Here is a 17,816-nt window from a genome sequence, read left to right as displayed (position 1 = left end):
AATCCAACTTTTAACAATATTTAAGATTCAAAGGAATATTTTGTCAAAACATGACAGCCTGTTCTCAAGCTGGTAACTCTTGTGGTTTCAAGAACACTAGACAGAAAGAAAATTTCCATGACAGTCTAGGCAGAATGTTATAGCTTAAGCAATGTATTATCATCATTTAATAGTAAGAGTACAGATTATCTCAGGCCCAGGAAAAATCTTCAGGCCAAATTTGGTGCAGTTATTATTAAATTTCTGCCATAATACAATTCTACTTCATATATTTGCAGAATTTTTTTGTATATATAAACTTGGTATCCTTTGTTCCTTAGTCCCAGTACACCATAGTGGCCCTGTATGAGTTACTTTTTCTATGAAAGGGTGGTCTTAATATTTTATTCTTTTTTCATGTAGCCACACCATTCTTTTTCCACCACTATAAGGAAGAGGCTTTTAATTTGATCTGCTGACACCTTATCTAGCCTCCTGCTGGATATTAGTTACCATTATAAGTTTACTTTGGTTTGGGTATCTTGTTGCTGAGTAAGGAACATCCAGGGTCAGATGTGCCAAAGAGTGTCTGTGAGTCATCACCTCATAAGAGGAGGCCTGGCATAATTATTGGAATCACAGCCTCCAGATCATAAAGAATACCTTCAAGTAGGACCAGCTAAAGTTAGCTTCCTAAAACACTGAGGGCTAGTATAGTCAGTTCTAGCAATCTTATATCCATAATTTCTACAAATAATAAAAGCCCTCTAAGCATATAATACATAGAAATCAAGGCCAAAATATAGGGGACTTTATCACAATATTTGTATCACTCAGTTCAGCTTTGATGGAGCTTTGTGAACCACCTGTACTGGCTCTATGTTCTTCACCATTCCCATTAGATATGGCTATGCCAAAAGCCTAATGATTCAGTTAAAGCTTGTCAACTTTCAAATTTTTCCTAAGTTTTCATTTTTTAAACAATTTCTCAGATCCTCTATTTTATGCTTACTAATATCATTAATTATCTAACAATAAAATAAATAAATTATATGGTAAACTCAGTATTTTTGCAGAACTGTTTTTCCCAGGGAACCAACATTAGTTTTTTGGTTTTTAATTTACACCAGCTTTTGTTACATTATTCCCACTATCACTTTAGGGGAGAGGCCTTTAACAGTAAGAAATTTCCATCAAGAGAGGTAAAGGGTCAATCCAACATGCCCAGGCACTGTAACTTAGTTAACCAGTGCCTTCATGGTACCTTATTGTTGGGGCACTGGAGCTTTGTCAAACAATGCCCCAGAATGCATGGTGAAATGCTAGGTCATTCTGGCACTGGACATTTGTCAAACAACATCACCCAGACCTCTTGAGAACTCTTGGCATCACCATTAACCCCAAACCAGAAATACATACATTGTATGTACTCACTTTTAAGCAAAAGTTGGCTGTATAGTACAGGAAAATCATGTTACAATTTGCAGACCCAAAGAAGCTAAGCAACAAGGATTGCTCAAGTAAGGATGTTTGAATCTCATTAAGAAGGGTAAACATTACAGACAGTGGAAGTGATTGAAGGCAGATAACAGTATAGAAGAGGAAGGGGAGCACTGAGGAAAAAGAAGGTGGAGATCAGATGTGAGAACAGGGGCAGTGGACAGAGGACTTTCAGAAAGTAGAGAAACAGTTTGAGGTATCTCTAAGACAAGCTGGAGACCTATAACAGTGTAGGCTACTAGGAGGATAGGGCAGTTACTCTAGCTGTGACCACTAGTAGTGTGATGGATGTCAAGGAGACTGAAGAGGTCAACCTCTAACTAGATAGGACTCTTAGTGGAAGGAGAAGAACACCAAATTCCCCACAAAATTTTTCACCCAGAATTTACCTTGCCTAAAAGATAGGCAGGTACAAAGGTAGCATGAATATTGAGGGATTGTGTAACCAATGCCTAGCCAATCCTGAGATCCAACCCATGGGAGACAGCTAACTCCTGACACTATTAATGATACTCTGTTATGCTCAAACATGGGAGCTTATCATAGCTGTCTTCTGAGAGTCTCCACGCAGCTGTAGATTAAAATAGATGCTGAGGCTCACAACAAAACACTGGAAGGATAGGACCTTCCAAAGAGGATCAACAGAGCCAAGTAACTTAGTTCCAGTAGGGCTAGTGGAAACTGATGCTCCAATCAAGGATCATACATGAACTTGATGTAGGCCCCATACACATATGTAGCCGATAGGTATCTTGGACATCATGTGGATCCCCTAGAAAGGGAAGAGGAAGTTATCTGTGATCTCAACTCTGTTGCATGATTTTTGATTACTTCCTCCTGGTGGGGCTGACTATTTAGGCCACAGGGGAAGAAGATTTGTTCAGTATTGATGGTACTTCATGTGCTGGTATAGGTTGCTAGAGGGGGTACTCCTACCTTATCTGATGGGGAGATGGAAGAAGAGTGAGGAAGAGGGGGACTGGAGGAAAGGAAGGAGGGCTTAGAATAAGGATGTAAAGGGAATAAAATTTAAAAATCTAAAACATATAAAAGATTAAAATAAATGTATTATAATAGATAAGGAGAACTAAATAATAAAATTTTCTCCCATTGGAAGATGCAGAGTTCAATTAGAGTATGGCATTGTCTTATTAAAGATTGCCCATCTATATTATTTTGAAAGAGCCCCTTTCTAGTTTTACTTGGTTGTTGTTTTCAAATTAGTTAAAATAATTATATACTGAGAGGTGATGATGCTTACAGCAGACTATCTCTGACTGTATTCTTTTCAAAAAGAATTTCCAAGGCATTTTCTCAGAGTATATTAAATTAGTTATGGTGAGAGATGAATAAAATTATAATTGCAATATTATAGGAAATTATCTACTTGAAAATGATTTGTGAAATAAAACTAGCACTAATGTCTATGTTTCATCCTCCTCAAATATAAATTTCTGTAAAAAAATAGGCAGACTCTTCTCTACCACAATTTTACTCATGGAGTATGAGTTAGATGTTGTCATAATGACAAAAACTAAAGTAATCTGGGAATAGGGAATCTCATTTGATAAAATGCCTTAATCAGATTGCAATGTAGGTAAATGTGTGGGGATATTTTCTTGATTAATGAAGGATATGGGAGAGCCCAGGCCAGTGATGTTGGTGAAAGTTCTGGTCAAGTGGTGTTGGGGTGTAAAAGAAAGAAAGAAAGAAAACAAAATAAAACAGAAAGCAAAACAAAAATCTAACCAAACCATAGGGACAAAAGCAGTATTCAACATCCTGCCATGACATCTTCATTTCCTGCCTTTAGCTTTCTTCCTTTGATGTCACTCCTATTGTAGACCTGACAATATTGTTTTGAGGATTTTGAAAGCACTTCAAAACTCTGGGCTAGAAAAGTCATTGAGTGTTCAGAGTTTAATGAGCTGTTGTGGAAATTTAGAAGATAATTCTGAAGGCATAGCAGATGTTGGAGGCTTGCCTTGTAAAGTTTTAGAAGTTAAGTAGAGACTAAATCAGGGTCTTTTATGTACTATTTTCTATTAAGGCTCAATAGTTCTGATCAGCGGAAGCTGAAGAATTAACTGTAATTAACAATATACCAGAACCACTAAGCAGCAACTTTGTTTTGCTGGGATAACCAATGCTGTTTAGCAGGAGCTAAGAAATTAACAGTGATTAAAAAGAGAGGGTAAATATCCTGGGAGTATTTTCTCAGTTTCTAAACAGAGAATTTGTGGTCCAGTGGAATAAGGGTCATATGTTATGCTGGCAGCTGAATTTGGCAATGTCTAAGAGTAATCTTGATTCTACTGGTCTTGAATGCATGAAGAGGTACTCAATAACAGTTGTGCCCTGATAATATGTGGTAGGGCTGGAGTCTCTGAAGGGAGAACAAAAAAGACTAAGGTAAACAAGGAGCATTATTTTTAGTGAAATTCCTACCATTTTGGAGATAAGAGCACAACAGAATGACTAAAACAGAAAACAAAAACTGCAGGGTAGATTAGGCCTGAGAAAGTAGATATCTTGTATGTGCTACAAGAGGAAGAGATGGATAAGTGGAGCTATTCAGCGGGTTTAGAGCCCAGAAGGATGTGAGTCCCAGAAACCAAGTGCTTGGGATATCTATAATTTTACTGTTGCATTTTGCTTTTACACTGATTTGAATGTGTAGCTGTATTCTGAGTCTTCCCTCTTGCAGTAGGAAGAATTTTACTTGACTTTGTTTTTTACTTTTAGGGAACCTACAGTTAAGAGAATGAATATTTAGAGGCTTTGAATGTTAAGTGTTGAAATTTTTTAAAGTTTGTGGGATTTTAAATATTACTTTGGTTTTACACAGCAATGGCATTATTAACATGAGATTTTTAGTCATAAAGGAGTAAGTACACATTGGTATAAAGCATGAGTTGTGCTGAATAGATTTTTGTAGGCTTGACACATTAGCTTAGTTTCTGTGTGAAACTCAACTGAAAAAATGATTCAAACCTGGTCGTAGTCTCACAGGCCTTTAATCCCAGAACTTGGGAGGCAGAGACACACAGAGATCTGTGAGTTTGAGGACAGCCTGATATATAAAGTCCAGGACTAAAGGAGAAACCCTGTCTTGAAAACCAAAAAACAACACAAGACAAAACAAAACAAAAGCCCAACCAAACAAAAACAAAATGAAAAAAACCAAGAATCCAAAATCAAAAGCAAAACCAAACCAAACCAAACAAATATATAGAGGATTCCAAGATGGTGACACTCAGTGTGTAACATGTCTAGGATCAGAGGCTGCAAAACTAGCAAGTTGAAGGGAACAATCCAAGAGTAGGGGAACATTAATACCAGCCTCCCTCATTGTGCCTGGATGTCCCCAGGGTTCAGAAGTCACAAGCTTTGAGCACCCTGCACTCTCCAAAATACTCAAGTCTAGGGCAGGCACCCTAGGAAACAGAGAATCTGAGGATTGAAAATGATGAGGGAACAGGCTACTAAATCAAAAATAACAAATTTGGTGCTTCTCAGACAGAAGGGGACAAATTGGAAGTTTGTAGCTGTCTCTTGGTCCAGGAGCCATGAACTGTGAGCACCCTGCACTCTCCACATAGCAGACCCGTAAGAACATCTTCTGGGTCCCAGATACAGCCACCTGGCTTCCAAGCCACTACTTTACTCTTTTTCTGATGCCGCAGAGAAGACCAAATAGTCAGTGGAACCCTGCTGAATCCCAGACCATAGTTGGCAGAGCTCAGATTAATCTATGTCTAAGGAGGACAATGTCTGCTAGGCCTGTAAACCAAGCTGCTGCCTTCCAAAATGACTTACTTCCTTGGCTGCCAACTTAGAACCAGAGCCCCTACAGCAGGTGGCTAAAGGAGGAGTAAAAACACAATAAACAAAAATCAATAGCTATGTTAAGTGTTTGTTTTCCAAACATATCAGTAGTCAATAGTTCTGTAGTTTGTTGATTCGTTTCTCCTGATGTTTTCTCATCTTCTCCGCATGCATCCCTCCTGACCTTCCTGCTTTTTATCCTCTCCCTTTCTGAGCAGGATTCCCACCCTATTCTCAGTACTACTCAAACAGGAGATACTCAGAATAAACATCACAATGCAATGTCCTGATTGAAACCAGATAATGGGGTAGAGAAAACAGCATTTAAATGAACAAGATTAAACTGTATACAGTCCACAAAAACATTTTGCCAAGACTAGGTTGTAATTAATTAAGCAGCAAATTTATCAAGACTAATTTTTCCAATGATGTTTTCATTTCTAATAAGAAAAAAAAAAAAAAAAAGGAAACAGTTATTCTAGACCCCTGCCCGCAAGCATAGCAGAGTATCATTAATAGTGTCAGGGATTGGCTCTCTTCCCATAGGGTGGGTCTCAACTTGGGACAGTCATTGGTTTGTCATTCCTTCAATCTCTGCTCCATTTTAACCATACACTTGTAGGCAAGACAAACTTGGGGTCAAAGGTTTTCTGGGTAAGTTGGTGTGCCCTTTCTTCCATGGGAAGTCCAACCTGACTATGGGAGGTGTTTCCTTCAGACTCTTTAACCCCTACTGCTAGGAGTCTTAGCTAGGGTCACCACCATGGACTCCCAGGAGCCTCCTCTGTCCCAGAGATGCACCTTACTGATTTATGTTTTGTCCCCAGGCCCTCCCTCACTCTCCCCACACATGGTCCTCAACCCTGTCATCCTCCCCATCCTTTCTGCCACCTAGATCCCTCCCACCATCAGCTTCAGATATCTATTTTACTTTCTGTTCTGAGTGAGATTCATCATATTTCCTTGGGCCCTCCTTGGCTTCTTTGGGTCTGTGGATTGTTGCATGGTTATCCTGTACTTTATTGCTATTATCTAATTATAAGTGAGTACATACCATGCATGCCTTTCTGGGTCTGGGTTACCTCACTCAAGATGTTTTCTTTACTAGTTCCTTCCATTTGTCTGAAAATTGCATGATGCCTTTCTTTACTTTATTTGAAGGTATAAATGCTTCATCCTAATTATGATAACTTTCATTTTTGCAATCGTGGATCAAATGTATATCATTACATAGGCAATGCAAATTATTTCTTAATATGAACTTACTTTATTTTTGTATTTATATATACCATACTGTCTTAAATATTTATAATATTTCTTATGTACTAAAAAGCTATGTATCCTGCAGAAATTATTTCATGTATTATCTCTTCTCTTTAGGCTTTTCTTCTGCCATTGTTTTTCTGGTAAATATGTCTATAAATGTCAGCACTCTGACATTTATACATGAATATTGATAACATATATGACTTTAATGTTCAACACTCACAGCAGAGGGAAAATAAAATTAATCCAGTAGCCAAAATTAAGACCCCAAATACAGGCAATTTATGTAGTTATTACAGGAATATTCATCTATTTGAGTGAGTCTATCTGAGACATTAGTCTATTTTTGGAATTAATGAACATTAAGTGAAAGATAGCTTTTTCAAGTCACTAGATACTGAGGTGAGTTGTTACAGTAGTTCTGAAGTGAAACATCTAACTTTGATTTGATATAGCTTGTCTTAATCCTTAATTTTATTTGTTCATGAATTTAACATATCATATACAAATGAATTCAATGACTATATACCTAAGTAAACTTCATGGATTTTTATCTTCAATATAGTTTGTTACAAATTCTGATTTTAATAGGCAAGTAAGCATATTGTTTTGGGAGCTTGCATTCACAAACAATTTACATTACTGTGTAAAATCTTCATCTAAATGTAGGGGCTAATGACAATCCATACAGTACATCCCCAAGCTACATTAATGACAAAACGATTTTGAAATAGTTGTGGAAAGAGTCAACTTAAACCTAAACAACAACAACAACAAAACCCATAAAACAAACAAAACTATTTATAGTATATTTAACTTGGTATAGAAAACTAAAATTTGAAACTCTGAGTTAAGTTTCAAGACAAATGGAAAAAAAAATGTAAAAATAAAAGACTATAACCTGGCAGTTCATATTTCATTTTAAATGAATAACATACAAAACTGTTTCTAACTCTTTCTATCAGCATGGAATGTGTTAAAATACAGTGAACCACATTAGAGAACAAGAGGCAAAATTTCCTGCTTCAGAGAACACTGATAATATTCTGTTGAAAATAATGACATCCAAATTCAAAAGCAATTTCAATATGCCTCTAACTAATTATAAAAAGAAATTTTATGCTAATATAAAAAGGAAAAGAGTTCATTTGTTGAATGATCAAAACCCCAAAAGGAAATTTTTCTATCTTCCAAAGAAAACATCTTATCAATGTCAGCAGTAGTCCTTTTGAATGTATGAGGTAACAATTCTCATAAAAGAATATTTGTGTTACATATTTGTTTGTTCCTTGTTAAGTTTCAATCTCCAAGTATCATAAAATTGTCCCCAAACAATTCTTACTCATTTGTGAAAATACGAATGCCTGCTACTTTTTAAATGAAATGATTATTTTGTGAAAAAGCAACAATTCTTTGCAAATGTGTATCTAGTACTAAAGTTCTTCAAATATAAACTTCCACTGTCTGTCCTTGGATTGGTCCATACTGTTGCAACCTTATTGCAATTAATACATTTTATTTCTCTTTTAATTGCTTATACATTTGACATTATGTTTATTTCTACAAATAACAATCAGTTATAACTGTGTCACACTCATAAATCAGACACTTGAAATAGAGTGGCTTGCTCCTAGCACTAAAAAGAAAAATATATCCTCATCTTAGAATAATCATGAGGAAGTGGCTTTTAAAAATCGCTTTCTGGAATTCTCTCCACACCTTTAATCACTGTCTTTAGGACATCATATAATTCATGTCCTTGCTAAATTTGAAAGCACAACCTAGAAATAAGTAATCTTTCTTTGGTTCTTCCCATTGTGACATATTCAGATCTCTGCTCCAATTTCAATTTTACCTTGGGTGATGCTGTCATCTGGAGCAGACCATTATGACTCTTCAGAGACAGTAATTAAAGAATTCTTTGATTGAATTCATTTATTTCTTGCCTTTCCTTTACCTGTCTCCATAGTAAAAGTAAGAATTAAGATGTTTTAATTCTTGATGTCTTCAAAAGCTAAGTATAAAATATGACTACTTCTCTATAAGGAATTATCTCAAGTAATTGCTCTCACATTGAATAAACAGATTTAAAATACAACAAACCACATGCTATAAATGCACTGAGGAATTAGCCATAAAGCTTTGAGGTGTGTTACAAAAGACTACGGTATAATTTACACAACATTAGATTTTCAGGTTTTATGTGGGTTTCTACAACTGCAATAGTCTTAACACGGCTGTAAATACTGGTATTGAGTAAAGAATTGTGAAAAATAAAAATTAAGAGAAAAATCCATATATTGACTATGTTAAAAATACTAAAATTAGATGTGGTGAGCTCATGTTTATAATCTTATCACTAGGCAACTCACACAGAAGGACTAATGATATAAGATTTAGGTATGATAATGAGTTCTTGGTCATCCTGGGTTACAATTAAGAACCTGTCTTCATAAAAAGAAAGGTGGGCTTGAAACTTCTTTAAACTGTCAGAAAATAATGAGAGCTTTAAACATATAAATGACCTGTTCAGATGTTTTGATGAATATTCTTGGTGGTATGAGTATATATAGTATAATTAGAGAAGAGTAGAGACAAAGAGACCTTTTAGAGGAATATAGCCAAAAGTATAATAAAATATTAAGCATTTAAACTATAATAACAATAATAAGAAATCAAGAAATACTACATACTTTTTAAGTTGTATGACATAATGTCTGCATAATTTAATAGGTAAACAACTGTTTAGAGAGTACTGGATCATAAATTTCATTTGGAAACTCTAATTTTGAATCATCCTCAGATAATTATATATATATGAGTATGTAAGTTTGAGAAGTTGGGGGTGAAAATCCATAACTTGGACTCATCATCTTAATAAGAGTAGATGGATGATATGAAACTTAAGTGTCTAGTATAGAGTAGTGGTGTACACAACACGAAATTCTCAACACTCCCATTCAGTAATGATTGGAAAAAGATAAGCTCCTTAAAGAGATTGTGAAAATGAGTCAAAAGCTCTCATGGTATAATACAACAAAGACAAGTTGAAATAAAACAAATAATTCATGATTGATGTGGCAGAATAGTTTGGTAATTAACTATTGAAAACATCTATAGAATGTGATAATTTTGAGGTCACAGAAGACTGTCAGGCAATTGAGAAGAAATGTGGACAAAAATAGATTGAAAAGAAAGATTAGATCGCAGATCAAGGAAGAAAGAACTGTTAATATAAATCATAATTTGGGGTTTTCATGAGAATAGAAAAGTGAATGAAGTGTCTCTTAAGGAAATGATTACTAAAAATAATCATTTTTAAAGAAAGTATCTTTTGAAATTTTCACCATGGTAGACTGATAATCTAGTACACAATGAAAGTTTTATGAGTATAATAAAAATTTTGCACAGGCTAAACTCCTGGAGAGGGAAATAAACTGATTAGGTCATGGACACAAGTGGGAGCATCTTTCAGCACAAGGAAGGATATCTTGAAGACTGGGGCTATATCAAATGGAACGAATGCAGATGGTAAAATGTTTTCTTGTATATGAAGAAGCCTAGCTATCTGATGAAAGTAATGTAGAACATGAATTAGAGGACTTTAGCAAAGAATTGAATATGTATTTATGGGAATTAATTCCTTAGCTCTGTAGATCAGTTATGAGGGTTGTCCAATAACTCGGGTTATTGATCCTCATACTCTTTCAAGTCATACTACTCCTTTTAGTTGAATTGACGAGACCAGCTTAAGCCAATCACCTAATTAATTAATTAATTAAAATATTGTCATAGAACAAAATGCTACTAAATGGAAATACATTGTAGTGACTGGGGCAAGGGCAAGGTGTTATCTTTGTCCCCCAAGACACATTAAAGAACCCCACAAGGTGTTCATTGTTTGTAACTGATGGTATCATATAACAAACTGTGACCAAATGGTGCTGCCTGGAGATTTACAGTGTGGCCCAGTTTTCTAATTCTTATGATATTATGGTTTTATATGGAGTAAGCTTATATGTAAAGAGGCCTTTTGGACATCAGTAGGAAATTTTACCTTAAGAGTAAATGATATGTGGCATTTCACTTCAGGACATTGATTCATTTGAAATTTGTCTAAAAGCCTATTCATTTGTTTTCAGAAGTCATTTGGATTTGAATCCTGTCACTTATATAATACCATTAATTGACAAACTGATGTTTTTCTTATATGTTATCTGAGAATTAATAGAGAAAGAAATCTTAGTGATTAAGTTTTTCTGTGTATCCAGGATACAATACTGTGAAATGTTCTAGGATATTTATGTTACTGACATGTTTCTCATTCATAAGTATAGAGAAAACCATATAAAATTATATTAAATTATGATTGGAAGCTTTGTTATCAGTGGGTTTTCAGTTTTATCTTCTTTTGACACCTGAAGTCAACTTGGTGAGAAAACTAATGTGATAGTCATATTGTAAAAAAATGATATAACCAACTCATTAGAATTGTAAATACCTGTGGCTATTTATATAAACTTTTCTTATGGGCTTTCAGTAAAAGAAGACAATTTCATGAGATAGTCTTGATGCACAGACATAGCAGTTTCATTTATATATTGGAGACTTTTTCTATTGTTGTCATGTACTAGAGAAATCAGCATTTGAATGTACAAAAGTTAACTGGAGACAGACCACAAGAATATTATGCTAGCAGACTTGATGATATTGATTGACTGCTCTCAGATGTCAGTAGTTACTGTTTATACAAGCAGTACATTATCCCTTTTTGAAAGACTCATCAGCAGAGAATCCTATGACAAGATGGCCAGGGCAGTTTTCAAAGACACCATGTAGCTGTGTCTGAACATAAATACACCTTATTTCTAAGTATGGTTCTCCCTTGGATTCTTTTTCCTCAAATATTGTCATGTTGAGTTTCTATAAGATGCCAGTTTCACCTTCAGCAAATTGCCTGGATACAAAATTAAGTAAAAAATGTCAGTAGCCTTCCTATATACAAATGACATTCATGCAGAGGAAAAAATTAGGAAAACTACACCCTTCATATTAGTCACAATCAATATAAAATATCTAGGCGCTACGCTAACCAAGCACGTGAAGGACTTGTTTGAAAAAATCTTTAAATCCCTGAAGAAAGAGATTGAAGGCGACAAGAGAAGACGGAAGGATCTCTCTTGTTCATAGATCAGGAGAATTAACATAATAAAAATGGCCATCTTACCAAAAGCAATTTACAGATTCAATGCAATCCCTATCAAAATACCTACACAATTTTCTAAAGACATTGAAAGGTCAATTATCAACTTTATATGGAAAAACAAAAAAACCAAAATAACTAAAATAATCCAGTACAATAGAAGATCCTCTGGAGGAATTTCCATACCTGATCTTAAGCTGTACTATAGAGCAACAGTAATTAAAACAGCATGGTACTCGCACAGCAATAGGCTGGCTGTTCAATGGAATTGAATCAAAAACCCAGGAATGAATCCATACACAGATGGTCACTTAATTTTTGACAAAGAAGCCAAATCTATTCAATGGAAAAAGGATAGCATCTTCAACAAATGGTGCTGGTCTAACTGGAAGTCTACATGCAGAAAAATGCAATTAGACCCATATTTGTCACCATGCACAAAACTCAAGTCCAAGTGAATTAAAGACCTCAACATAAAATCAGAGTCACTAAATCAGTTAGAAGAAAAAGTGGAGAAGAGCCTGGAACACATTGGCACAGGAGACAGCTTCCTGTACAGAGCACCAACAGGCCAGGCCTTAAGGTCAACAATTAATAAATGGGACCTCATGAGGCTGAGAAGCTTCTGTAAGGCAGGACACACTGTCAACAAAACAAACCGACAGTCTACAGACTGGAAAAAGATCTTTACCAATCTTACATCAGACAAAGGTCTAATATCCAAAATATATAAAAACTCAAGAAATTAAACTCCACCAAACCAAATAACCCAATTAAGAAATGGAGCTCAGAACTAAACAGAAAATTCTCAACAGAGGAATATTGAATGGATGAGAAACACTTAAAGAAATGCCAAACATCTTTAGTCATCAGAGAAATGCAAACCAAAACAACTCTGAGATTCCACCTTACAACCATCAGAATGGCTAAGATAAAAAATTTGGAAAAGGTCCCCCTCAGTCATAGTCATAGGGGAGGGGAGTAAGGGGAAAATGGGATGGAGGGAGGAATGGGAGGAGACAAAGGATGGGATAACAAATGAGATGTAATATCAATAAATTAATAAAATATTTTAAAAATATTCAAGTGACACCACATGCTGATGAGGATGTGTAGAAAATGAAACATTCCTTCATTGCTGGTGGAAATGCAAACTTATACAATCACTTTGGAAATCTATGTGGCACTTTCTCAGAAAACTGAGAATAGGGCTTCCTCAAGACCCAGCTATTCTACTCCTTGGAATATATCCAGAAAATGCTCTACCATACAACAGGGACATATGCTCAACCATGTTCAAAGCAACCTTATTCATAATAGCCAAAACCTGAAAACAGCCTAAATGTCCTTCAGTTGAAGAATGGATAAAGAAATTGTGGTACATTTACACTGTGAAATACTACTCAACTATAAAAAAATGAGGAAATCTAGAAATTTATGGACAAATGAATGGAATTAGAAATGATCATACTGAGTGAGTTAACCCAGAAGCAGAAAGACTCACTTATAATTGGTCACTAGTCCAAAGGTATGTCTCATGAAAGTCTTCACTTACCAGGAGATTGGGATAGATGTGAAGATTTCCTACTTGGACTCTAGGTAAGAGAAGGATAGAAGGATCCAGAGGATCTTAGAAACCAACAAGAAGAACAATGTAAAGGGTTGATCAGTGCCCAGGGGTGTCTACTCAAACTATTGCACTAACCAAAGACAATACAAGTAGTAAACACCTACTCTGATCTATCCAATGGACAGGACATTCTCAGCAGTTATGTGGAGAGCAGGGACTGACCTCTCCTTGGTGGGGAACCCTGGTGGCACTCAAAGAAAGAATAGGCAGGCTACCAAGAGGAGACTTGACAGCCTATGACCATAAATTGGGGAAGGAGAACCCTCTCAATCATGGACCTAGGGGAGGGAAGTAGGGTGAGGGTGGAAGTAGGAGGGAGGAAGGAATGGGAGGATACAAGTGATGGGAGAACAATTGAGTTGTAATCTAGGTAAATTATTTAATTAATAATAAATAAATAAATAAACATGTAGTAAACATTGAACCCCTACTCTGATCTACCCAATGGACAAGACACTCTCCACAGTTATGTGGAGAGCTGGGACTGACTCTGACATGAACTCTGGTGGCCTATATTTGACCACCTCCCCTTCGTGGGGAGGCCTGATGGAACTCAAAGAAAGAATAAACAGGCTACCAAGATGAGACTTGATAGCCTATGACCATATGGTACGGTGGAGGTCCCCCATGGTCTTAGACTTAGGGGAGGGGAATAGGATGAAAGCAGGAGGGAGTGAGGAATGGGAGGACACAAGTGATGGGATAACAATTGAGTTGTAATCAGAGAATTCTCAACAAAGGAATAATTTCTTCTTCTGAGTGAGATTCAAGCATCTTCCTCCCTTGGGCCCTCATTGGTTTCTTTGTGTCTATGGATTATAATGTAGTTATTCTGTATATTATAGCTAATGTCTACTTATAAGAGAGGATATATTATGCATTTCTTTCTGGGCCTCGGGTACCTCACTCAGTGTCATCTTTTTTAGTTCCATTCATTTGCCTGCAAATTTCATGATGTCTTTTTTTAATAGCTCAGTAGTATTCCATTCTGTAAACCTCATATCTTATTTTCTATCCATTCTTCAGTTGCATGACACCTAGATTTTTTTCAGTTTCTGGCTATTATGAATACAACAGCCAAAACCATACTGGATCAAGTGTGCTTGTTCATGGGAATATGCCCAGGATGGCTATATCTGGGCCTGGAGGTAGCACTTACTCTCAATATTCTGAGAAACCCACAGATTGATTTCATCAGTGATCGTACAAGTTTTTACTCTCACCGGCAAAGAAGGAATGTTTCCTTTACTCCAGATATTTTCCAGCATGTGCTATCACTTGAGTTTTTATCTTTGCCATCCTCACAGGTGTAATACAGACTCTGAGTCTTTTTGATTTTCATTTTCTTGATGACTAAGGGCACCAAACATTTCCTTAAGAGCTTCTCTTGTCAATTAGAGATTCCTGTGCTGCAAATTCTTGGTTAAGCTATGTTTCCCATTTTTATTGGATTGCTTTTGTTTAGTTTCTTGAGCTCTTTATGTATTTTGGATTTTAAACCTCTCTGAGATGTAGGGTTGGTAATGATTTTTTTCATTCTGTAGGCAGGCATTTTGTCTTATTGGCAGGGTCCTTTGCCTTACAGAAACTTTTAGGTTTCACCGGGTCCAATTTATGAATCTTTGTGCCTGAGATGTTTGTGTTCTATACAGAAAGTTGTCTCCTGTAACAATGAGTTCAAGGCTATTCCCAACTTTCTTTTTTACTAGATTTAGTGAATCCAGTTTTTTTGTTGTTTTTGTTGTTGAAGTCTTTTATCCATTTGTACTTGAGTTTTGTGCTTGATGATAATTATGGATCTACTGGCTTTCTTTTTCATATAGACCTCCAGTTAGACGAGCACCATTTGTTAAAATTACTTTCTTTTTTCCATTTTATGGTTTTAGCTTCTTTTAAAAAGTAAGTTGTCCATAGGTGTATGGTTTTATTTTTTGGTCTTTGATTTGATTCTATTGATCATCCTCTTTGTATTAATGCTAATACCATGCAATTTTTATTACTATTTTTCTGTAATATATATTGAAATCAGGTATGATGATACCTTCAGAAGTCTTTTTATTGTACAGAATTGTTTTTAACAATTCTGGGTCTTTTTTTTTTTTTTCATTAGGTAGTTGGTGGTTGTTCATTCAATATCTGTAATGAATTCTGTTGTAATTTTAGTATGAATTGCATTGAAGGTAGGTTATTTTTGATAAGATAGTCATTTTTCCCTTTTAATCCTACCTATCCATGAACATGGGAGATCTTTCCATATTTGAAAAAATATTCTTTGATTACTTGTGGAGAGCTGAGAAGTGCTGCGCACTGACATGGTGCCGGTTTCCACCTTCCGTCTTCCCGCTGGTGAGTGCTCTCCAGGATAAACAAGTCCTCATATGGCAAAGGGCTGTGCAGGGGTAACGGACGATCTTGTGATGAGCGGCCTTGCTCTGACTTTGACCTATGAGGAGTTAGCACCTGGCAAAAGCTGATTGGTACTTGGTTGTTACTTAAGCTCTGTCCTTCCCTTCGTCGGGGCCATTCCTGCTTAGCAAAATCCTGAGTAAAGATCTAGAGAAGAAGTCTAGTTGTCGGTGTCTTATTTCCGCTGGATGGTGCGGCGTCGACAAGTGGTGGCCCCTACGGGGACATTGAAGTTCCCGTTGCGCCAGCTTTCAGAACTCCGGATCTACAGGGTGATCGATCGGTAAGTGTCCGGGATTGTCGGACCCAAAAGGTTAGGTTCTCAGGTCGAGACAGATTACAGTCTGCGGTAAAGCAGGGGACGGCTGATGACCCTGTAGTCATGGGGAATTCGTCATCATGTCCAATCAAAGCAGCCTTAAAAGAGCTATTGAAAGCCAAAGGCTTAAAAATGAAAGAGGAAGTCATTGTAACCTTTCTGAAAGAAGTAGATATAATTGCCCCCTGGTTTGCGGTCTCTGGGCACCTGAATGTGAACTGCTGGGATAAATTGGGCAGAGAATTAGATTTCGCCTGGAAGCAGGGGAGCTTAAAAGGAGGAGTCCGCCCCATATGGAGGCTTGTCCGTAGCTGTCTGGAAGACGAGAAGTGCTGTCAGGCAGTTGAGAAATCCTCCAAAGCATTAGAACAGCTACAAGAGAGTAGGTCCGAAAAGGCTTCCAGTGAGAAGGACAAGAAAACACTGGAGGGAGGGCGCCTCTACCCCGACCTCCATGGCCTCATGACAGATGGAGAGTCCTCCTCAAAGAGTAGTTGAGAAGAGGAGGAAAAAATGGAGGAAATGGAGAAGGAGCTTGAGAACCTCATGGCCAAGATGGAGGCATTAGCCAAGAGGCAACACAAAAGAGGGGGAAGGAACAAGAAAGCGGAAGTAGCCGCACCCAAGAGCGAGGATTCGCCATCTTGGCGCGTCTCTCTGTCGGCACCTCTGCCTTATGTGGACACGTCACCGCTACAGCCATCACATTCTTTGTGCCCAGAAGTATGGAAACAGGCTAGTGCTACTTTTCCCATTTTTGTGGATGCCAATAATCAGCGTTACCATGAACCACTAGATTTTAAGGAGCTCAAGAGTCTGGCTGAATCCGTCCAAACTTATGGCCTTCAGGCCTCCTTCACACATCCTCAGCTGGAGCGCCTTGCCAATAAGGCCATGACCCCTGTTGATTGGTTCAGCACGGTAAAAGCCTGCATGCCCATGGGCCAATACTTGGATTTTAAATCTTTTTATCAGGATCTAGCTCAACAGCAAGCTGCACAAAATCAAAGGACTGGGAATGCAGCTTGGGATATGGATATGCTTATGGGTCAAGGGAGATTTGCTAATGCTCAAACAGATTATCCTTCAGAGGTTTATGCACAAATTAACACTTCAGCCATTAAGGCCTGGAAGTCCCTGCCCAACCGTGGCGAGGTCCGGGGAAACTTAACAAAAATCACACAAGGCACCTCAGAACCATTTTCTGATTTTGTCGCAAGAATGATGGAGGCTGCGGGCAGAATTTTTGGCGATCCAGACACTGCCATGCCTCTGGTAGAGCAGCTTATCTTTGAGCAGTGCACTAAAGAATGTCATACTGCAATTACCCCTTGGAAAGCTAAAGGATTACAGGCCTGGTTAAAGGCCTGTAGAGAGCTGGGAGGTCCCCTTACTAATGCCGGCCTTGCCGCAGCAGTGATGCAGATGACTAGAGGAAAAGGTAGTAAGCCAGGAACATGCTTTCGGTGCAGAAAGCCTGGCCATTTGAAACGCCAATGTCCAGAGAAAGGTCAGAAAAGGGAGCCCCGTACAGGACCTAGGTGCAAAAAGGGGAACCATTGAGCTAATGAGTGCAGATCGGTCAAGGACATTAACGGTTAACCCCTAACTCCAGGATCTGGTGACGCCTGGCCAAAAAACAGACAGAGGGGCCCTCGACTCCAGGGCCCACAAATTTATTGGGT

This window comes from Acomys russatus, chromosome X (assembly GCF_903995435.1).
Source record: "Acomys russatus chromosome X, mAcoRus1.1, whole genome shotgun sequence".
NCBI lineage: Eukaryota > Metazoa > Chordata > Mammalia > Rodentia > Muridae > Acomys > Acomys russatus.
The sequence above is the reverse complement of the archived record's forward strand: the minus strand, read 5'-3'. Positions refer to the sequence as shown.